At 44.7% G+C, this 23,095-nt stretch overlaps 1 protein-coding gene and 2 non-coding genes across 9 annotated transcripts in view; 2 read left to right on the top strand and 1 right to left on the bottom strand.

Annotated features, from left to right (window-relative positions):
* FANCI (FA complementation group I) overlaps positions 1-17,102 on the bottom strand; it is a 104,049-nt gene extending 86,947 nt beyond the window's left edge. The window contains exons 1-2 of one of the 7 annotated variants that reach the window (XM_068275207.1): positions 17,025-17,102; positions 4,008-4,661 (exon numbers count right to left, since the gene is read on the bottom strand). The gene's annotated coding sequence lies outside the window, so the exon portion shown is untranslated. Of the gene's footprint in view, positions 1-4,007; positions 4,662-6,741; positions 6,934-8,704; positions 8,852-11,330; positions 11,391-16,673; positions 16,823-16,951 lie in introns of those variants that run through there. The other 6 variants (XM_068275203.1, XM_068275204.1, XM_068275200.1 and 3 more) reach the window with 6 other exon arrangements.
* On the top strand, positions 7,312-7,384 carry TRNAR-ACG (transfer RNA arginine (anticodon ACG)). Its single transcript has one exon. It is a non-coding gene; the product is annotated as a tRNA-Arg (tRNA).
* On the top strand, positions 7,638-7,710 carry TRNAR-ACG (transfer RNA arginine (anticodon ACG)). The gene has a single exon. It is a non-coding gene; the product is annotated as a tRNA-Arg (tRNA).
* Positions 17,103-23,095: the final 5,993 nt, after the last annotated feature.

Below are 23,095 nucleotides of genomic sequence, written 5' to 3' on the forward strand. Positions count from 1 at the left end.
CTGATATAATCAAACTAGTGTGCTGGAGTGATGCTTTAAGAATGATTATTGTATTGTTTTAAGAATTATGATATAACCAAATGAATATGAATCTGTTACTGTGCCAGGTTTTCTTTATTCTGTTACAGTGACCTCTCAGAGGAGAAATAGGAGTCTATTGAAAAGGCGGTTTGAACCAGATGACTGTATCCAGGGCTGTTGCTCGTTAACTGTAAGGGGATAAGGGGAAATAAACTTGCACTGCATTAATATGTGATTGTAAGGAACTTACATTGGTCTGATGGTAATAATGCCAAGACACGGGCTGAGGCTGCTACTTCCGGGTCCCAGCACTTGTTCCCTGCTGATGACGCAGCTGCTGGAATGCAGGCCGCACATCCTGATAGGTGGAGGGCGCTGTAACGGTTGGGTGTAGCAACTCAGATGTCTGATTATATGGTGATCTGCAGAATCACCAATAATACAGATGCTATACCTGATTATGTGGTGATCTGCAGAATCACCAATAATACTAGTATAGCTAAAAGGGTGCTAAGAGTGTAGTGCTTGGTGCAACCGTAACTTTATTAGTTTTGCAAGACCTTACCATAGGGACTGGTAAGGTACTATAATACACAGACTGTAACCTAGTAATTAGGTGAGGCCTCACCAAAGGGGCTGATGAGGTACTATCAGTACACAGACAATGTGACAGAAAACAAGCCCCAGCAACTGGTGATGCTGAAGGAATCTCCTGAGGAGCGGGTGATTCAGACTATACTGCAACTACTGATCACCTGAGGAGCAGGTGATTAAGACTATACTGTAGTCTAGTGGACACCTGAGGAGCAGGTGTACAAACAATACTGCAACTACTGATCACCTGAGGAGCAGGTGATTACGATACTAAGAATCCTTCACCAGAGGCTAGCCCACTGGTGAGGACAGAGTGGTAAGACAGGCAAGGTTCGGCAACAGGAAGGTAAGTAACAGTACAGAATCGTGAGGCAAAGGGATAATGGGTAACAAGCAGAGGTTCAGCAACTGGTCAGATAGGCAGAAGTACAGAAACGTTAGACAGGAAGCAAGGTCAGAGTTATAGCCAGAATCATACACAGGAAAATCATACACAGGTAATCAATAACAATATGACAATTCCTAGTCTAGGTGTGAAGTCCTTGGTTTCAACACCTGGGATCTAGTCTAAGGTCTGAGCGCTAACACGTAAGCAGACGAGGACCGATTGACAAGTAAAGGCTTATGAGGAAGAGGGAGACCCTCAGCCACTCCCACCTCGGATTTCCGCCAATCCGAGCGGCGAGAGTCCCCCCTGACGTCAGCCGACCGGCAGGTCAGCTGACGCGCCTTCTGCAAGCATAAAGGTCCTGTCTCCGCGCACGACAGACCTCCTGTGAGTCAAAGAACCAACCGTTCCTGGCGTGCCAGACGACAAGGGAACGGAGAATGCTTGTGAGCCAGGGAAGGAAGCGGCTGCAGACACCCAGGTAGACAATAGTCAGCTGACAGCGCGGTGTCAGCTGACATTTAGGTAGGTCTGCTGTGTGATTGGATTGTGGAGTGTAGCCAGCCACTGATTGGTTGAAAGTTGTATTTAAACTTCCTGAGTGCTCCCAGTCATTGCCCGTGATAAGCATAGCTGTAGCTAGTTGCTGGGTATGCACTCTGAATCCTGATTGCTGAATTGCTGTTTGACCCTTGTTACTGACTATTCTTGTTTGCTGCCTGGACCGACCTTTGCTTATTACCTGGATGCTCTTGCTTGCTGCCTGGACCGACCCTTGCCTGTTACCTGGATACTCTTGTATGCAGCCTGGACTGTATACTGCTACATATCTAACTTCCATTGTGGTGCTCATCCTCATCATCTCAGGTACTTTTCATATTTGAACTTGTGAACTGTAGTGATACTAGCTCAGTGGTGCTCTGAGGAGTTATTGTTCACTCTACTTCAGTCTGTATACATTGCACGTTAAAACCTGGGGGTAACCGTAGTCAGGAGACAAATAGTGTCCTGTTCACGTGGGGGCTTGTCTGTAGGTGAAGACCGTGGGCCGGGCTCAGAGTCACAGCAGTAGATTGGGGCATAGAGACTGATTGTGGACATAACCTGTCAAGCCTTACGGTGATCTTTTTTGTGCTTGTAATGACTTTAATAGAAGTGCAAACACACAAAGAAAAACGTTATGCAATAAGTTTGTGATTCAGCATTAATCACATCATACTAGTGAGACCATAATACCACAAACTATATAAAAAAAATGAGTGTCCTAGCAATCGGCATAACCGGTGCGCTCATGAAATCAGATTGGCAACGTGTATTGGGAGGAAAAGCATTAGATTTTGGTTTTGGCTCAACTTGTGATGCTGATATTCTCTGCTATCAGTGCTGTATGAAGTTCTGCAATAGGATCTCTCTCCATTAGATTCTAAGCTTGCAAATCTGAGGATCCTTCCCTTGGTGTCTCTTGTTTCTACTGTTCAAGGCTCTGTTCACATTGAGCTGGATCGCCATTGGCCAACCAGAGTGGACAGGGCATTATTCACTCTAATGGTGCATTGTGGTTCGGTTGCAGTCCGAAGCAGATGTTTCCACCATTGGGTCCTGTGGAAAACGTATCTGGAGAAATCGAGCAGGTTGGATTTGAGTTGTGGTTACCACAACAGATTCATTGCAGACTGAAAAGTGTCAGATTAATAACACAAGATCTGTTGACTGTCTTTGTGATCTGTTGCCATCAGGGAAAATGGACAAAAAAGTAATCTGGCAACAGTATAGAGAGGAGCTATAAAGAGAAGAAGGAATCGGCAGCAATATGGGGGGAGGGACACTAACGTTCTAATCCGATGGATACACTGAAGGCATGCCAAGCAGACAGCCGAGCACAGATCACTCATCAGCCTGGCATTTTCACATGGAAATGCATCACAGCTGCCAATCTTACCCTCCTGTTGTAGCTGGCAAGAAACTACTACAGAAGGTGCATGTCTGCCACACCTCCGGAGCTACTGTAACCTCAGGTAGCAATGAGCTTACGTGGAATGGATCTGCGGAGGACCACAGCTTTAAAATGTAATGTATTACAATACTTCCTGCTTGTCCCAGTCATACAGTTACACTGAGCAAAACAGCACAGAAGTACTGTGACTAACAAAGTAAGTATATAATGTATGCAAAGTGCGTGCGCTGTGGGTGTTACAAATGTCATAGAAGCTGCTGGTTTGTTAGGAAGGTCGGGTGGCTCAATGCTAACCTGCATCTGACAACTGATCAGAACAACCAACTCATTGTGTGATCAAACCCACACAGTGCTATCAAAACCCAATGTGTGATCAAAACCCAGAACCATACCTTCTGACTTTTTTTCCCAGCAAAATTTTTTTTGAGCATTGAAGGCTGTCCTTAATTACAGCCATCGTTTTAAACAAGTCTCCTTTTCCCTTGGAGAAGTGCTATTAATTGTTGTCTCAAGGCACAAGACAGCCGTGGTGAGTCCTCCACCCCCACACTAACGGGGCTCTTTTTAGTGAACAATCGTATTTTTGATCTGATCATTCAGTTCAAATTAAGATTGTTTTTAATTGGTCCCACCGCATTGATGGATCCAAACAATTCAAAGTTGTGGTTCTATGTTTGTAAAAAGAAATAAAAAAAAAATAATGCCTCACCGACTGGTTCTTTAAGGGGACATTTGAAAATGCAATCGTTCAGGATTGATTAGGCTCATCAGCTTTTCTGTTTCCATACAATTTGATCTGATGGAAAATACAATCATTCACTAAAAATTGCACCATTAATGGCCACTTGTTCCCAATAAAAAACACAAACCCAAAACCAATTGCAATATTATCTCTTTTGCACTACACAATTTCTGTTGCTCTTTGAGAGTAAGGGAAAATGGGCTTGCACTGCATTAATATGTGATCTTGTTTGCTTCTAATGACTTTAATAGAAGTGCAAACACGCAAAAAAAATATCAGGGCGTTGGAGTTGGAACAATTATGGGTACCTGGAGTTGAAGTCGGTGGTTTCATAAACTTCGGAGTCGGGAGTCGTATGATTTTTGTACCAGATCCACAGCCCTGGTAAGTATAAGACAAAGGAGTCAGAGTTGAGGAGTCTGAGCCATTTTGGGTACCTGGAGTCGGAGGTTTCATAAACTGAGGAGTCGGAGATGGAGTCAGAGGATTTTTGTATCGACTCCACAGCCCTGGAAAATATGGTATGCGGTATGTTTGTGATTCAGCATCACATCATAGTAGTGGGACCGTAATACCACAAACTATATTACAAAATGAGTGTCCTAGCAATCAGCATAACAGGTGCGCTCATGAAATCAGATCAAGTAACGTGTATTGGGAGGAAAAGCATTCGATTTTAGTTTGGGCTCAACTTGTGATGCTGATAGCCTCTGCTATCAGTGCTGTATGAAGTTCTGCAATAGGATGTCTCTCCTTTTTAGATTGTAAGCTTGCAAGTGCAGAATCATTTCCTTGGTTTCTCTTGTTTCTACTGTTCTTAGTCTCTGTTCACATTAAGCTGGATTGCCAATGGTCAATCAGAGTGGACAGGGCAATGTTCACTGTGATGGTGCATTGTGGTCCGGTTGGAGTCCACAGCAGTTGTTTCCACCATTGGGTCCTATGGAAAATGTATCTGCTGCCTGGAGAAATTGAGAAGGTTGAATTTGAGTTGAGGGTATCACAACAGATTCATCGTGCACTGAGAAATGTTAACAGATCTGATTAATAAAACAGGATGTGTTGGCTATCAGTTTTTGTGATTTCTTGCATTGTAATATGACCAAAGCCTTATTCTGTCAAATGAACATTTTACCTGTATTGCTTGGTGATTTATACATATATTATACCATGCATAAACTATGTACGAGGTTAATCTTTACTCACTCAGTTCTGTAAAGATTTTATTGATGACACAGTATTTTTTACACGGTTTTTGTTGTATAGTAGAAGCAGTAGAGTTGTACCGTATTAGCCATCAGTAAAAGCAAGCAGTTTTGAATCAGGATGATTCCATTTATTGGCTAACTTACAGATAAATAAAAAGTAAGCTTTTGGCTAATAAGCCTTCATCGGACTTGGTTCCTGCATATACTTATTGTCACGTTCTGTAAGCTAACTGCAAAGCTTAGCAAAGATAACGGGATACACAATTCTCTGGCTGTGGAAAAGAGACCCACAGTCAGGTAATGAAAATAACAAAGATGTAGTGATTGGTGCAACAGTAATTCTCGTACTACTCAGTGGCGAGGGCCCACAGAGCGCAGGAACTTCCGTCCAGCGGCACGGGCCTGCTGGCGGAGAAATGTCGTACAAGCAAGGTTCGGCAACAGAAATCAGATACACGAGGCACAGAGACACACAGGCAAGAGAATGAACGAGAGAATAGCAAGGTTGGCAACGGGAAGTCAGATAGGCAGCGGTACAAGAGGATCAAGAGAAATCGAGGTCAAGAACAGGCAAAAGGTCAAAGGCACAGGTAAATCACAATGGTATGGTCTTCCAGTACTTATATATTGGCGTAACCAATATATAAGTATACTGTGGATCCGAGAGCTAGCACAGGGGTGTGATCGCTACAGCGGACAAAGAGCACTGGCAGCCTGCTGCTTAAATGCAGGCTGTCAAACCAGCAACCCCCACCCCCCAGGTGACGTCAGAGAGGGGGCGGGAAGTGTCTCAGCAAGCCGCTCATGGGAGCCTCCTTCTTAGGGCATAAAGGGCATGACGCTCCGTGCGTGAGCGTGCTGCCCTGCCCTGCTGGGACAACCTGCGACTGGAACGCTGACCGGCGGCAGCAGCCGAGGCAGGCCGGAAGTTCGGAGTCCCGGTGACGTCAGCCCCGAGAGCGGCGTTCGTGCCGCTGGCCGCGGCGGTGGTAAGTCCACGCCTGACACTTATAGCTTAGATACATTGGACATACAGAGGAGAAACATTCTTAAAGTATACCAGAGACGATAGAATAAAAATGTTATACATACCTGGGGCTTCCTCCAGCCCCATGCGCACGGATCACTCCCACGCCGCCGTTCTCGGTCTTCTCCAGCTCCAGTACCGGGTCCCGTAGCTTCAGCCAGTCACGGGCCATTCTGATGCAAGAGAAATGCGATCTCTACATATTTCTCCAGCAGTTCTCTACGTATCTCTCTGGCAACTGCCGGAGAGATACATAGAGAGCACACTTCTCTTGCACCGACTAGCTGAAGTTACGGGACCTGGTACAGAAGACTTAGGACGGCGGCGTGGGAGCGATCTGTGCGGATGGGGCTGAAGGAAGCCCCAGGTATGTATAAAAATGTATTTTATCGTCTCTGGTTTCCTTTAAAAAAAACAAACCACCAAGAATGTTTCTCCTCTGTATGTCCAATGTATATAAGCTGTGTTTTTTAAATATTTTCCGTATATGCAGGAATCAAGTCCAATGAAGGCGTACTTTTTATTTATCTCTAAATTAGCCAATAAATTGTATCATCCTGATTCAAAACAGGTGCAAGTTAAGGCAAATAGGCTTTACTTTCTTGATGACCCTTGTATGTATTTTGCACTTATATGGCCAGATGTTTGATTGTACTGCATGTAAACTATGTATCTGTGATCCCTTACTATTGTATTCTGTACAGTGCTACAGAAGATGTTGGTGCTATAAAAATAATACCGGTACTAGTAATAGATATCGTAGAATACAGTTAACAATAGAGGCAAATTTGGGGTTAAAATAATTACCATTTTGTCTTCAGGATGTAGAGAAAAAAAGTGATGTATCCGGAGGAAGGAGCAGTTGAAAAAGTCACAGCCAGAAAAGCACGCAAAGCCGTTATGCTATTTAGCTGGCGGCTGCAATTCAACTGAAATTTATCGTATTATTGTTAGCTGGGATCGGGGTCTTAGGATTAGGCACTACTACGGGGGAAGGTTCTGTGTGAGAGTAGGGAGAGGTTAGGTTATAGTTCTGTTCAAAATTATCTGCAAATTTACCGATAATGTAATACCGCAATTAATTTATAGTTTTTGTTATTTAACATTACTCATAAATTGTTGTTTACTGATATTGCTAGTAAAATCGTTATTTAACGTCACGCCCAAATTATCTTGCAACTTTTTCAAATGTATTCTCGGAGGAAACTGTTGCAATAAGAGGAAGCTACAAACTACCTGGAGTCTTGGTAATTGAGCCTGGGACTTTAGTGCTGCAAGGCTTGCTCCATCAGTAGTAAACTTTGTAAGGGAGATATGCACTGTACTCTTTCTTACTTCTGCATAGCAAATTACAATCCAACTTGCTGAAAGCTGCAAGGGCCAGTGGCGCAATGGATAACGCGTCTGACTACGGATCAGAAGATTCTAGGTTCGACTCCTGGCTGGCTCGTAATTTTTTAAAATTTTATTTTATAGATGTATTAGTAGTGGAAGGTTTGTCTGTGATTTATTCTACTTTAACTTCACAGTAACTATACACAGTATTCCTGAATACTCTGAGTACTTGTGCAGGAGATGTGACTGTCAAAGCAAACGTACAGTCATTCTAGCTCTTGTAAACTTTACAGCCCAGCTTCATCTTACAAAAGGGTCTGTACAGCAACTAATCCAGCCCACAGAGTACATTGCAGACTTTCAGCAGTGGGCCAGTGGCGCAATGGATAACGCGTCTGACTACGGATCAGAAGATTCTAGGTTCGACTCCTGGCTGGCTCGACTCATTTTGTCACATTTGTTTAATCTCACATTTTATTGCTACAGTGTTATTTTAATCAAAATGTGATTTCTGCAATTGGTTCCTAGGTACAATTATGCTATCAACATGTGACTTTACATAAGCTGTTGCATCTGCTAAACTGTTAGCAGGCACTGTACTACAGGGTTCCTATATTAACGGTGCATAGTGATAATGTAGGAAAGGCAGCACAGAGAGTTTAAGGCAGCACACAGAGAAAAAACTTGCAAGGTGGGTGATGGTCAGATTGTCACTACCAACATGTCTGTTAAGCTATTTCCATGCTACCTTTACAAAGGAAACCGCAGCAGCAGAAAAAACATCTAACAAAAGAAGACAGCAGGAGACTCCAGGCCAGCTGTATAGTAAATTACAGAGTGCATGGCCACACCCCCTATTTAAGACCTATGGTACAATGGTTAAGGCTTCTGACTCTGGATCAGACGTTAGGGGTTCAATTACTAGTTCAGCTAACTGTGCTTTCTACAGCAGTAAATATTTTAGATTATTATTGATTTATATAGCGCCAGTATCTTCCATAGCGCTATACAACACCATACAGGGTATAGCAATTATTATTATTATTTATTGTATTTATAAAGCGCCAACATATTACGCTGCGTAATATGCTGGCGCTTTATAAATATAATAAATATATACAAGGATGACGGACATAACAAGGTTATACAACATAGAGCAAAGTTAATGTAGACACAAAAGAAGAGAAAGCAACAGGCACTGCAATAACAGGAATTCAAAGTTACATAGATCGGACTGCTATGACACTGACTGGAACTACTGGATTGAAGGGTTGCGTGCTCTAATCCACAAAAGCAACAAAGCATATATAGTATTCCAGGAGAAAGTGAGGATTGGCACATGCAGTACTCCTTATTAAAACACAGCTTTATTGTGTCTGGCTGTACATCACAGAAAAACAGGACACATATCCAATGTAGTTGAAAAGATTCCTACCCAGTCTAATGTCCGGTGGGGTGAGGTGGGAGCGGTGGCTTGCCTGACGCACGTTTCGCTCGTATGAGCGTCTTCTGAGGCTCTGCGCACGCCGGACATCTTGCGCTGTAGGTTTAAATAGGGAAATCCCTTATTATCCGGCGTGCAGCAGGCCGTTGCCCGTCCCCAACTTCCGGTATATGACGTCATGACGTCCTCCGGAAGCTCAGGGGAATCCACCGTGGTTGCTGGTCTTGCGCATCTACTCCAGTTTCGTCCAGCCGGCTCAGCAACCACTAGGTGGAGCCAAAGATAATCAAAAGGCGACAAACAGCACGGCATGGATTTATATAGGCAGACGTAGTGCCCACTTACATAGCAGTACAGTTTGCGGCTGCAGGACAAAGGAAGGAAAAATTTTTTCTTATGGAATTAAAAATACTCAAGTAGGGCAGGAACGGGGGAAGAAAAAATGGGGGAGGGCAAGCGGTGGAGGGGGAGGAAGAAGGGGGGAATCCCCTGGAAAAGGCTCTCAAATATTTTTCTATTACTTTAAGCAATTTTAGTGCCTTTAATACAAAGGAACACAGGGGGATGTAAGAAATATATCAATTGCTTCTATTTCATTACAGTAAGACCATGCTTTGCTGAATAGATCCCCATCAAGTACCTTTGGTTAAAAATCTTTAATAGATTATTCAAAAAAAACTCCCACCTACAACTCCACTTCCTCCACCCATATCTCCCCCCATCCCACCTACATGAAATTAAAAACCCTTAGTAAAAAACCAATGAATTAAGAGAACTATGGACAATTAGCATTTCATTATTCACCCCTATATCAAGTTCGGAGGGAGAAACAAAAGAAATAGAAAGAAAAAAAGGGGGGGAAAGAAGACAAGGTAGACAGGAGAAAAACAAGAGGAGAAGGAGAAAAGAGAAGGAAGAAAGGAAGAAAACACGAAGAGAGAGAAAGAGAGAAGCAGAAATACCCCAGAGAAATCTACTCTATTAGACCTTCTTCCTGTGATTACTATATCAGTTCTGTGGGAGTTTTTTTGAATAATCTATTAAAGATTTTTAACCAAAGGTACTTGATGGGGATCTATTCAGCAAAGCATGGTCTTACTGTAATGAAATAGAAGCAATTGATATATTTCTTACATCCCCCTGTGTTCCTTTGTATTAAAGGCACTAAAATTGCTTAAAGTAATAGAAAAATATTTGAGAGCCTTTTCCAGGGGATTCCCCCCTTCCTCCTCCCCCTCCACCGCTTGCCCTCCCCCATTTTTTCTTCCCCTGTTCCTGCCCTACTTGAGTATTTTTAATTCCATAAGAAAAAAATGTTCCTTCCTTTGTCCTGCAGCCGCAAACTGTACTGCTATGTAAGTGGGCACTACGTCTGCCTATATAAATCCATGCCGTGCTGTTTGTCGCCTTTTGATTATCTTTGGCTCCACCTAGTGGTTGCTGAGCCGGCTGGACGAAACTGGAGTAGATGCGCAAGACCAGCAACCACGGTGGATTCCCCTGAGCTTCCGGAGGACGTCATGACGTCATATACCGGAAGTTGGGGACGGGCAACGGCCTGCTGCACGCCGGATAATAAGGGATTTCCCTATTTAAACCTACAGCGCAAGATGTCCGGCGTGCGCAGAGCCTCAGAAGACGCTCATACGAGCGAAACGTGCGTCAGGCAAGCCACCGCTCCCACCTCACCCCACCGGACATTAGACTGGGTAGGAATCTTTTCAACTACATTGGATATGTGTCCTGTTTTTCTGTGATGTACAGCCAGACACAATAAAGCTGTGTTTTAATAAGGAGTACTGCATGTGCCAATCCTCACTTTCTCCTGGAATACTATAGAGCAAAGTTATACATGCAATACAAATATACAATACAACAGTTAATACTAGATAATGGAGGATTACCGCTGATGCAGTGAACAATAAACTACAGGAGTGAGAGGTATGCAAACACATTACACAGCATTGTGAGACAAAAGGGGCAGAGAACCCTGGCCAAAAGCCCTTACAGTCTAAGGGCCCGTTTCCACTTGTGCGGCGTGTGTCTTGCAGACGCACGCCGGCACTGAGCAGGTGGATGGGATCGCAGGCGAATCCCATCAGCCGTGCCGTGCATGGCTATGGGATTTGCAGCCGCCGCAGCGAATTCTGCCGGCAGTACCGGCCATATCGCTCACGCAAGCGAATCGGCCGCGGTGCAATGTTCCCCTATGGGAGAGTTTCCCCATGCGATTCGCCTGCGGGGAAACTCTCCGAAATCGCGGCCGGTTCCGCGATAGTGGAAACGGGCCCTTCAGGTTTAAGGTATAGGACAGTAGGTAAGGGGAAGCTGTGCATGGTTTTCAACAGTAGCTAATGATGGTCAGTAAGAAAATGCACACAATGTGCAAATTATGCTGCACTGCTTAGTGTGGTTTGCCTTCTTAAAACAGAAGGAATTTGCAATAATTCAGCTTTAAAGAGAAACTCTGACCAAGAATTGAACTTTATCCCAATCAGTAGCTGATACCCCCTTTTACATGAGAAATCTATTCCATTTCACAAACAGACCATCAGGGGGCGCCGTATGGCTGATATTGTGGTGAAACCCCTCCCACAAAGAAATTCTTAGTACGTACTCTTGGAGGTTTCCTGTCTGTGAACCTTGCTGCATTGTGGGAAATAGCTGTTTACAGCTGTTTCCAACTGCCAAAAAAGCATGCAGCAGCTACATCACCTGCCAACTGTAAAAATGGCACCATGTAATGAATGTCAGAATGTATATCAGGGATTTCAAAGATTTTACAATGGGCAAACACTGACTAAATCATTTATACATAATTATTGTAAAAATGAAGCACTTTATTACAATATTTTCACTGGAGTTCCTCTTTAAGTGCACATCTGTGGTTCCCCACAATGCACCACTGAATATGCAATTTGTCTCTTTATACCCCTTAAGCCAGGCTTACATCCAGAACCGCAGGTGTCTAGCAAGCCTATAGCTTTCAATTTGTCAGAGCCACATCAACCCCACTTGCAGACAGCCTGTTTCGGACTTTTAGTCCTCCTCAGTGTATGGCAGGGACTGATATGGCTCTATGGGATAGGAACTTGGACCAGCCCAACCGAGTAACCAGGCAGCTAAGAGTGACCCTTGTGGTTTTGGGTCACCCTGAGCTGCTTGGTTACTCTGTTGCACTGCTGTAAGCTTTTTTTTGCCTTGGTTTGCCTTCTTAAAACAGAATTTGCATGCAAAATTCACATTTAAGTGTGCACAAGTCCATTGACTTCCTTTAGTTTTAAGTTGCAATGCCAATTCGCATGGGGGAAAATGCATGTGATTTTCACAAGTGTTAACCCTGCCGTATGACCGGTTTACACTTGCAATCACCTAGTGATTTTGTGATTTAGCAATTTTGCAATGCAATTTTTTTTTTTTTGCCCATTGCGCTTTTGGAACGAGGTTGGGAAACGAGAATCGCATTGGGAAATAAACCTTTTGTTCCAGATCTTTAGCCGACCTCAGAGGGACAACTTTACTCTAGATAGCTCTGAACTGTCGCCTCAGCCACTTTCCATGTTGAGTGTGTATGTAGCTTAATGCTCTCGGGTACATTTTAAGAGTGGACCGATTAGCTCAATACTTGTGTGGACCTGCAGCTCTGAGTGTACAGCCAGGGTCCTGTAAGGGTCCCGGGTAGTATCTGCTTAGCTCACCACACATACACTAAAGCAAGTTAACCATATTTAGATCTAAAAACATATTGAATGGGGATTAAACCTTATTTTTCTACCTTTTACATGGCATCCTGTAGCTTTTGAGGCTGTTAATCGCCAGACACAATGCTTCATATTTGCGGACATGCCCCAAAGGGGTGGCAGGCCTCTAGAGACCAGTCCATGTGCTTATGATCTCTTTAATTATACCCTATATACCTAAAGTAAAATTTCACATAGCTGCTACAGTAGTTGGATCTCTACCAGGGCTGTGGAGTCGGTAAAAAAATCCACCGACTCAGACTCCTCAGTTTAGGATTCCACCGACTCCTCGACTCCGACTCCTCTAATTTGCATATTACAATGTTGTTGATTGAAAGTATTTAAAGAGAGACTGAAGCGAGAATAAATCTCGCTTCAGACCTCAGAGTTAGCAGGGGCATGTGTGCCCCTGCTAAAACGCCGCTATAGCGCGGCTTAACGGGGGTCCCTTCACCCCCAAATCCCCCTCCGTAATGCGGGGGAGCGCTTCCTGGTTGGGGCAGGGCTAACCGCCGCAGCCCTGCCCCACGCGCGTCTGTCAGCGCGTATCTCCGCCTCTCCCCCGCCCCTCTCAGTCTTCCTTCACTGAGAGGGGCGGGGGTGAGGCGGCGATGCGCCGCTGACAGACGCGACTGGAGGCAGGGCTGCAGCCGTTAGCCCTGCCTCCAGGAGCGACCAAATGCACGACCAAGTCCTGCTGGGGTGGGTTTGGGGGTGAAGGGACCCCCTTTGTGCGGCACGATAGCGGCGGTGCCCCTGCTAACTTTGAGCTCTGAAGCGAGATTTATTCTCGCTTCAGAGTCTCTTTAAGATAAAATTAATCTCTTAACTGCCAACGCTTAGGAATTTTAAAAGACAACTGAAGTGAGAAGGATATGGAGACTACCATATTTATTCTCTTTAGTCATAGACTACAATTAGTCCTTGGTAAGAGTACTTGTAAAAGGTACAGGCCGGAACAAAGAACATCTATCAGGCCCTAGGCAATGTAACTGTGGGTACATGTAAGTGACGAGCAGATAGTCTGCCGGGGAATAAGGAGATTCTTCCTCTATTACACATTCTTCATGCACAATCTGAACCAGATTTATGGGCGATAGACAACACCTCTGTGTTCAATGTGCACAACATTCTCAGTGGATTACCTGCAGCTCTGTGGAGAGTGCATATGTAGAGTATAGTACTACTGTGTAACAAAGTAAACCTGATACAGATTAAATTTAAGTTTTATACATACCTGGGGCTTCCTCTAGCCCCCTTCAGGCTAATCAGTCCCTCGCTGTCGTTCTCCGCAACCTGGATTTTCTGCTGAGTCCAGGTACTTGAGCCTGTCTTGCTTAGTTTGCATGCACACACTCCGCCGGAAGCGTACTACACCTGCGCAGCACTATTGCGCAGGTGCAGAATGCTCCTGGCTGTAGGAGCGGCACGTGGCCCGACAGCGCTGACTGGCTGAATTACCGGGACTTAGCAGAAGATCCAGGTGGTGGAGGACAGCGAGGGACTGATTAGCCTGAAGTGGGCTGGAGGAAGCCCCAGGTATGTATAACACTTTTCTTTTCATCTGTCTCAGGTACCCTTTAATTCGTAGTCACCAAACCAAATTTTAACATATCAAATTATTTGATTTCATGAGCAAAGAGAGTGCATACATTTGCATAAATAAGCATCAACGCAGAATTATTTCCATCTCACTGACCATCTCTATTACAGACACGGCTACACATCAGGCTTTATTCTTACAGAATACAGTGGTGTGAAAAACGATTTGCCCCCTTCCTGATTTCTTATTCTTTTGCATGTTTGTCACACTTAAATGTTTCTGCTCATCAAAAACCGTTAACTATTAGTCAAAGATAACATAATTGAACACAAAATGCAGTTTTAAACGATGGTTTTTATTATTTAGTGAGAAAAAAAACTCCAAATCTACATGGTCCTGTGTGAAAAAGTGATTGCCCCCCTTGTTAAAAAATAACTTAACTGTGGTTTATCACACCTGAGTTCAATTTCTGTAGTCACCCCCAGGCCTGATTACTGCCATACCTGTTTCAATCAAGAAATCACTTAAATAGGAGCTATCTGACACAGAGAAGTAGACCAAAAGCACCTCAAAAGCTAGACATCATGCCAAGATCCAAAGAAATTCAGGAACAAATGAGAACAAAAGTAATTGAGATCTATCAGTCTGGTAAAGGTTATAAAGCCATTTCTAAAGCTTTGGGACTCCAGCGAACCACAGTGAGAGCCATTATCCACAAATGGCAAAAACGTGGAACAGTGATGAACCTTCCCAGGAGTGGCCGGCCGGCCAACCAAAATTACCCCAAGAGCGCAGAGAAAACTCATCCGAGAGGCCACAAAAGACCCCAGGACAACATCTAAAGAACTGCAGGCCTCACTTGCCTCAATTAAGGTCAGTGTTCACGACTCCACCATAAGAAAGAGACTGGGCAAAAACGGCATGCATGGCAGATATCCAAGGTGCAAACCACTTTTAAGCAAAAAGAACATTAACCACCCTGGCGTTCTATTAAGATCGCCAGGGCGGCTGCGGGAGGGTTTTTTTTAAATTTAAAAAAAACTATTTCATGCAGCCAACTGAAAGTTGGCTGCATGAAAGCCCACTAGAGGGCGCTCCGGAGGCGTTCTTCCGATCGCCTCCGGCGCCCAGAATAAACAAGGAAGGCCGCAATGAGCGGCCTTCCTTGTTTTGTTTAGATCGTCGCCATAGCGACGAGCGGAGTGACGTCATGGACGTCAGCCGACGTCCTGACGTCAGCCGCCTCCGATCCAGCCCTTAGCGCTGGCCGGAACTTTTTGTTCCGGCTACGCTGGGCTCAGGCGGCTGGGGGGACCCTCTTTCGCCGCTGCTCGCGGCGAATCGCCGCAGAGCGGCGGCGATCGGGCAGCACACGCGGCTGGCAAAGTGCCGGCTGCGTGTGCTGCTCTTTATTTGAACAAAATCGGCCCAGCAGGGCCTGAGCGGCAGCCATCGGCGGTGATGGACGAGCTGAGCTCGTCCATACCGCTAAGATGGTTAAGGCTCGTCTCAATTTTGCTAAAAAAAAATCTCAATGATTGCCAAGACTTTTGGGAAAATCCCTTGTGGACCTATGAGACAAAAGTTGAACTTTTTGGAAGGTGCGTGTCCCGTTACATCTAGCGCAGAAGTAACACAGCATTTCAGCAAAAGAACATCATACCAACAGTAAAATATGGTGGTGGTAGTGTGATGGTCTGGGGTTGTTTTGCTGCTTCAGGACCTGAAAGGCTTGCTGTGATAGATGGAACCATGAATTGTACTGTCTACCAAAAAATCCTGAAGAAGAATGTCCGGCCATCTGTTCGTCAACTCAAGCTGAAGCGATCTTGGGTGATGCAGCAGGACAATGACCCAAAACACACCAGCAAATCCACCTCTGAATGGCTGAAGAAAAACAAAATGAAGACTTTGGAGTGGCCTAGTCAAAGTCCTGACCTGAATCCTATTGAGATGTTGTGGCATGACCTTAAAAAGGCGGTTCATGCTAGAAAACCCACAAATAAAACTGAATTACAACAATTCTGCAAAGATGAGTGGGCCAAAATTCCTCCAGAGCGCTGTAAAAGACTCGTTGCAAGTTATCGCAAACGCTTGATTGCAGTTATTGCTGCTAAGGGTGGCCCAACCAGTTATTAGGTTCAAGGGGCAATTTCTTTTTCACACCACTGTAAATGTTATTTAGTATATATAAGAGAATCCTGTGTACACATCATATATACTGTACAGTCACAATCATATATGTATATCTGACTTTAAAAATACGGGGACTGCTTTATTGAAGCAGCACAAGTAACTAATTTGGATTGGTTTATTTCATTTATGTGGACTAAGCGCAGCTATTACTGTATATATAAATTATTTATGATGACTATTATCTGAGAAATAAAACATTTTATCATATTTTCTATTTTAATTACAGTTTAAATTCATTAGGAGTCTAAACGTTTTTTCCCAACTCCAGGCACCCAAAATTGCTCCGACTCCACAGCCCTGATCTCTGCCCTAATGAGGTACACACAGGTGACTGACAAACTAAACCGCACACTTTGTGTGGAAATGCAATAATCACTGACACGAGCAATGCATTCCCCATCTATTTTTTTTTTTTTTTGTCTGAACTAATCACAAATCATAATTGAGAGAATGAGATAATCATTTAGTGCCTTGGGATTACCTTATGATATTACCTCAGGGTCCTTTCACACTGAATGGACTATATAATCGCAGAGTGATGCAACACCATTATATTGTAATGGTTAACATCTGTGTTAGGCCTTTTTTCCACTGACTGTTTATATGCAGTGAAATGCCTCTCCAACTGCTTGCTGCTGCCTGGTAACTGCTCACTGCATACCTACTCCACCCTGAGTCTCTTGATCTAAGCATTATAGGCTAGCATACCGTCATCTATACAAATTGTCCAGGATCGGAGTCCTAGGGCAATAACTATACCTTAGTAGTGTATCTGTGTTCATGAGATTGCATCTTGATAATGACTGCTATGATAGGTACAAATTGCAGTTACCCAGTTGTGGAGGGTAGATCGTAATGTCTTGACGATTGCAATTGCCACAATAAGGGTACCTGGCAGTACTGGCGTATATGTTTAGATGCAACATTAGATCGGCGCACATAGTGCACACGCATCAGAGGTAAATAAAACCTCCATGCATGGGGTATGGTTACTATGACAATGAGGAAGCAGCTAGCCGGCACAGCCAATCAGCGCACAACACAATGGCCGGAAAACGAAGCTTCCGTGCATGGTGTATGGGCACCATGACAACGAGAAAGCAGCCAGCAGGCCCGGCCAATCAGTGCGCACCACACGGCCGGCGGATGTGACGTCACAGGAAACGACGTCACTCGCCGGACCAACAGGAGATTGATGTACACAGGACGGAGGGGGACATTTAAGATATACAGAGCGCCGACATAGGCGCTCAGAAAGCGGGAGGTGAGCGAGTATGGGGGTATACAGGAGGGGAGGAGTTGGTCAAGAGGGGTGTGGGAAATATCGCTATTTAAGCGTCCTGCCTGAGTACACATTCAGCTCTGACTTGAGCGTGGTGCTGGGGGAATCTTTGTTGGTCGGGTGGAGGGCTGTACATATTGTATTATATTGTAAATATATGAATGTTGTGTATCACAAACTCCTGATGACGCCTCTCCTTATGAGGTGAAACAATTGTTGAGTGACACTATCTGGGCATCTATATTGCACTGCTCATACACCCTGTGGTGATCATATTCCCACCCAGCTACCTTCTATGAAGGCTATTGCGTCCCCTATGGGGACTGTATTGTGATAGATATATCAGCTTGCATGTACAGTATGGACCAAGCTGATACAGTGTTACATAGACAGACATTGAATGCTGCATAGAGACGCACTGAGGTGGTTCAGTATCAAACCAAGTGAGAGTCTTGTGGGATAGCTACACCCCAATTTAGCAGCACAGTGCATTTTTGGGGGGGATCAGCAAAGACCCCTGCAGAACTCACTCACTGATCTGACCCCGGTGAGAAAAGTCTCCAGCTCAAATTATTTGTATACTGTCTAGTACACAATTCATTAGATAGTATATCCCTATAGCAGTCCAAGCAACAAGATTGCTATATAGGGAAGTGGTTTTAACCTTCCTGGCGGTAACGTTCGGGGTAAGCCGCGCAGGAGGTTTTCTCAGGCCCTGCTGGGCCGATTTGAGTAATTTTTTTTTGCTGAACGCAGCTAGCACTTTGCTAGCTGCGTCAGCACTTCAATCGCCGCCGCCCCGCGCTCGATCGCCGCTATTCGCGTCGCAACACAGCCCCCCCCCCCCCAGACCCCTGCGCTGCCTGGCCTATCAGCACCAGGCAGCGGCAAGGGGTGGATCGGGACTCCCTTAGACGTCACGACGTCGGTGATGTCATCCCGCCCCGTCGCCATGGCGACGGGGGAAGCCCTCCAGGAAATCCCGTTCTTTGAACGGGATTTTCTGATCGCCGGAGGCGATCGGCGGGGCTGGGGGGATGCCGCTGAGCATGATTTAAAAAAAATAAAAATAAAAAAAAAACGGCTGCGCTGCCCCCTGGCGGTTTTTAATAGACCGCCAGGAGGGTTAAGGAACCTTTATGTGCGATAAGGTCAAGCCGTGTCTGGCAACGTGTGGAAAAGAGGCCTTAGTGGAGCAACGGATGCTGTTAAGATAATGCAGGGAAAGCTATGTGTAATATACTTGGCCCTTTTTTGTGGGTTTACATTGTAATGAAAAGAACAGGCCCACAACGACTCGTTTTCTGTGAAACTAGGTATCCAAAGAAATGGTTTTCAACCAGCACAAGTTTCAGTCTTCAATAATTTATTTTAATGCAAATGTTACAGCAACATGGAATCGTCCAGACACCTCAGTACATAGCTCAATTACAAATCTAGCTCTCATGGGTGTAGCTTAGGCTGTAGTGTACCAGGAAACAGCACAATTCAGCCAGTATAGAGTCCCTAGAGCCCCGGTTGCAATGTTTCATAGATTAACACAGTAGCAGCAAGTATTAAATTGTATAAGTATAAACAGCTTGAGCTACACCCATGAGAGCTTTTCGGTATTTGTAATTAAGCTATGTACTGAGGAGTCAGTGGATGATTCCATGCTGCTGTAGCGTTTGCATGAAGAATTAATTATTGCAACTTGTGCTTGCGGAAAACAGAATTGTTTGGATGCTGCAATTGGCTGATTGCTGCTTATTTGGCCAGACTGCTATATGGAGGTTTATTGGTAAAGGAGTGCAATCCACTACTGGGAAATCCTGTGAAACCAGGAAAATGAGGACTGTATAAAGGCAACTCGGCCACTGTCACAGGAGCCCTAGTGGTCAGACCGCAAATTGCCTTCCAATCGGTTTCAGCACACAGACCATGCAAGCTTTGGTCGTGATCTTTGCGCAGAAACCGACAGAAATTTGGGCAGCAGCCCGACCAGAAGGGAGCCTGTGGGTTACGGAAATACAACTTTACACACTAGTTCAGGGTATAACTGCCACCACCTCTGTTACCATGGGACAGAGGAGCCCGCTGACTGACTAGTCCTGCGAATAAAACGGTTAAACACACTCTATTCTGTCTAGATATCAACAATAGTAGTGTCTCTTCAGAGATCTGAGTTCAGTTCCTGTGTATGCGGAATAATAGGGTAGCTGGAACAACAACCGACGATAGCGTTGGTTTATTGAAAGCAATATAAATAATTAATATATACAGACAATTATTAAAATCAACAATTATTAAACCAGTAATAGCCAGTATGAAATAAAAAAGGGAGAAAATACTTAGGGTTTGTGGTAATATGTCCGTTCTGGTAAAACTTGTAGAGTTCCTTTTGTTCAGTTCAGCAAAGTTTAAAATCCAAGCAATATGGAAAATGTCCTTTGTTCAGTTTAGACAAGATGGCCGATCAAGATGGCCGCTAGCCATGTGTCCTCTGGCTAGCACCAGACAGCTCTGTACAGATGGAATGTGGAGGACTGAGGGAGTGGTCCCTTGCAAACACTTTTGATGAAGCTGGTTTGGGGGTGTGGCAAAGCCGGCCCCCTCTGAGTCACCAACCAATGACAGTTCATTCCCTCTGAGAGATTTTAGGGCTAAACTTATAAAATGCCGTAACTCATGAACGATACACGTTATTTTTAGGGGGATAACAGATTCATACTTGTCGGAAAATACAGATTAATATGACATCAGATATGGCTAGGACAGTGGGTCCAGTTCTTGAGAAGGGTCATACCTCAATAACCGGACGGACTATCACAATAAGTTTCATATCAGCACGATGGCCAGATTTTAGCGAACAAGACGATATGAATTTTATAGCTGTGCGAGGTATGGTTGCCATATAATCGTCAAGAAACCATACCCCACATGCATTCATATTTGGCCTGGTCGGAGCCGCTTCGGCTGGCTTTCTATGGCCCCCCTGTGGAGATTAGCTTCCTGAACTCAAGGGTTTGTTCCTGCTCATTAGCATATCTAAAGAGCCATCCTGCAGTTAAGCTGATGTCTTCTCTCTGCTGAGAAAAGACAGATGCTCCTACACAATCAATCCAGATTCTATTGATCTGAAGCGCAATCGATGCAGAGAATTGAGTGCGATCGCTTTTTCTTCACGGGTGCGGTTCCAGGACGCGTCTGCGGCCCCGCAACCGTCCGTAACAGCCACTAAAATAAAATTACTTACTGACAGTAATTTATTGCTGATTCACTTGAATCCAAAAGCATTTGGGTCGGCTAGCGGTGAATGGCTACCCACCCACCGCCATCCCCTGCAACCCTCCATGCTACACACAATAAGTATCATCCACTATCTACCATGTCAATTGTATTGCACATTATGGAATTTGATGCATTCTGCTTTTGAGTTCGAGTGAATCGGCAATAAATTACGTGTCAATAGTGCCAAGTGTTTTCCACTGTCTTCATTGATGCTGCATTGAACTGCTTTAACTTTGAGCAAACTGATATTGTGGCACACTGTAGTCCTGGTCACCCTCCCCGCAGTTTGTATCACTGAGTGCTGGGCCACGGTTTTTCTTGTTGTTGCATTTTTTTTCATTTTTTTGCTGACAAACCCTTTCACAGCTTTGCAATTGCAGTATAGTGAATGTGTAATGTGCACAGTGTGAAACTACCGTCAGTCAAAAACATGTCAAATATACAGTATATACCTGTGCAATTTTCTTCTCCTTTCCTTTTTGTATTATGGATAATTTCACTATCTGTACTCATCTTGTATGATGGCCACCACTGCAGATAAGTAAACAATTTCTCTATCAAATCAGCATTTTTCAACCAAGTGATCGGTGAAGACAACAGATTCTTCTAAAAACCATCTTCTGAATGGCCAACATAAGCTAAAAATGATTGGTTGTCACATGCTGAAGTTAACATACCAGCAATGCCAATCACATCAGAGTATGGATAGAAAAAAAAATACATTTTCTCCAACAACCTTGGAAATGTCTGCAAACTGGATTATCAAATTGTTTGCAGTCAACTTGTAAATTTAGCATTTTTATTTAATTTTAAAAAGTTTCCTAGTGCAGAGTAGTGATGGGCGAACATCCAGATGTTCGGGTTTGAGAACGTTCGGCCGAACGGTGTCTTGATGTTCGGTACGTTCGTGCCGAACATAATGGAAGTCAATGGGGACCCGAACTTTCCTGCTTTGCAAAGCCTCCTTACATGTAACGTAGACCAAATTTTCAGGGTATGTGGACAGGGGGGTGGGGTGGGAGGGGGGGGGGTATAAGAGGAAACTATTTTTTTCCGAAAGGACCTTATAGTTTTTGAGAAAAATGATTTTTAAGTTTCAAAGGGAAATTGTCTTTTAAATGCGGAAAATGTCAGGTTTTTTTGGCACAGGTAACAACAATCTTGTATTATTTTCAAAGCAAAGCAATGAGTTTTGTCGCCATGCAGTGATTACTAAATAGAAATGGGATATTACGGAAAGTGGCAACGCTAAGCCATCACAGATGTTCATGGTCCTTGGTCGGGGTCAGACTCGGGGAGTGTTGCGTAGTCGTTTCCAATCCACGATTGATTAATTTTAATTTGTGTCAGCCGGTCTGCATTTGCTGTGGAGAGGCGGATACGCCGATCTGTAATGATGCCTCCGGCAGCACTGAAACAGCGTTCGGACATAACGCTGGCTGCAGGACAAGCCAGCACCTCTATTGCGTACATTGCCAGTTCGTGCCAGATGTGTAGCTTAGAGACCCAATAATTGAAGGGTGCAGATGGATTGTTCAACACGGCTACGCCATCTGACATGTAGTCCTTGACCATCTTCTGCAGGCGATCGGTATTGGAGGTGGAACTGGGCGATTGCTGTTCTGTGGGCTGCTGCATGGGTGTCATAAAATTTTGCCACTCCAAGGACACTGCCGATACCATTCCCTTGTGGGCACTACCTGCAGCTTGCGTTCTTTGTTCCCCTCCTCGTCCTGGGTTAGCGGAAGTCAGTCTGTCGGCGTGGAACTGGCTAGAGGAGGGGGAGGATGTCAATTTCCTCTCTAATGTCTCCACAAGGGCCTGCTGGTATCCTTCAATTTTGACCTGTCTGACACTTTCTCCAATGAGTTTTTGAACATTGTCTTTGTACCGTGGATCCAGAAGGGTATAAACCCAGTAATCCACGTCGTCCAGAATTCGAACAACGCGCGGGTCGCGTTCAATGCAGTCTAGCATGAATTGAGCCATGTCTGCCACAGTCCTAACAGAATCCTCATCATGTTCTTCTGAGCTTGACGCACCCTCATCATCATCACCAGCATCACGCCGTCGCCCACCTTCTTCCTCGTCTTCTTCTGCTGTCCATTCCCGCTGAATCGTGGAAGTCCAACGTGCACCGCTCTGTCCCTCGGCAGTGGGGGCATCCAAGTCCTGCTCCAACTCCAGCTGTTCCTCGTCCTCTTCTTCAGCATAGCTGGGAGGACCAGCGTTTCCTGCCGCAAATTGTCTGATGTTGGTATCATCATCACGCTGATCGTTGTCCTCTTGAGATTCCTCCACTTGCATCCTGACTGCGGCTTCCTTGATCTGCAACATTGATCTCTTCAGTA

Source organism: Hyperolius riggenbachi, chromosome 3 (assembly GCF_040937935.1).
Source record: "Hyperolius riggenbachi isolate aHypRig1 chromosome 3, aHypRig1.pri, whole genome shotgun sequence".
NCBI classification, from domain to species: domain Eukaryota; kingdom Metazoa; phylum Chordata; class Amphibia; order Anura; family Hyperoliidae; genus Hyperolius; species Hyperolius riggenbachi.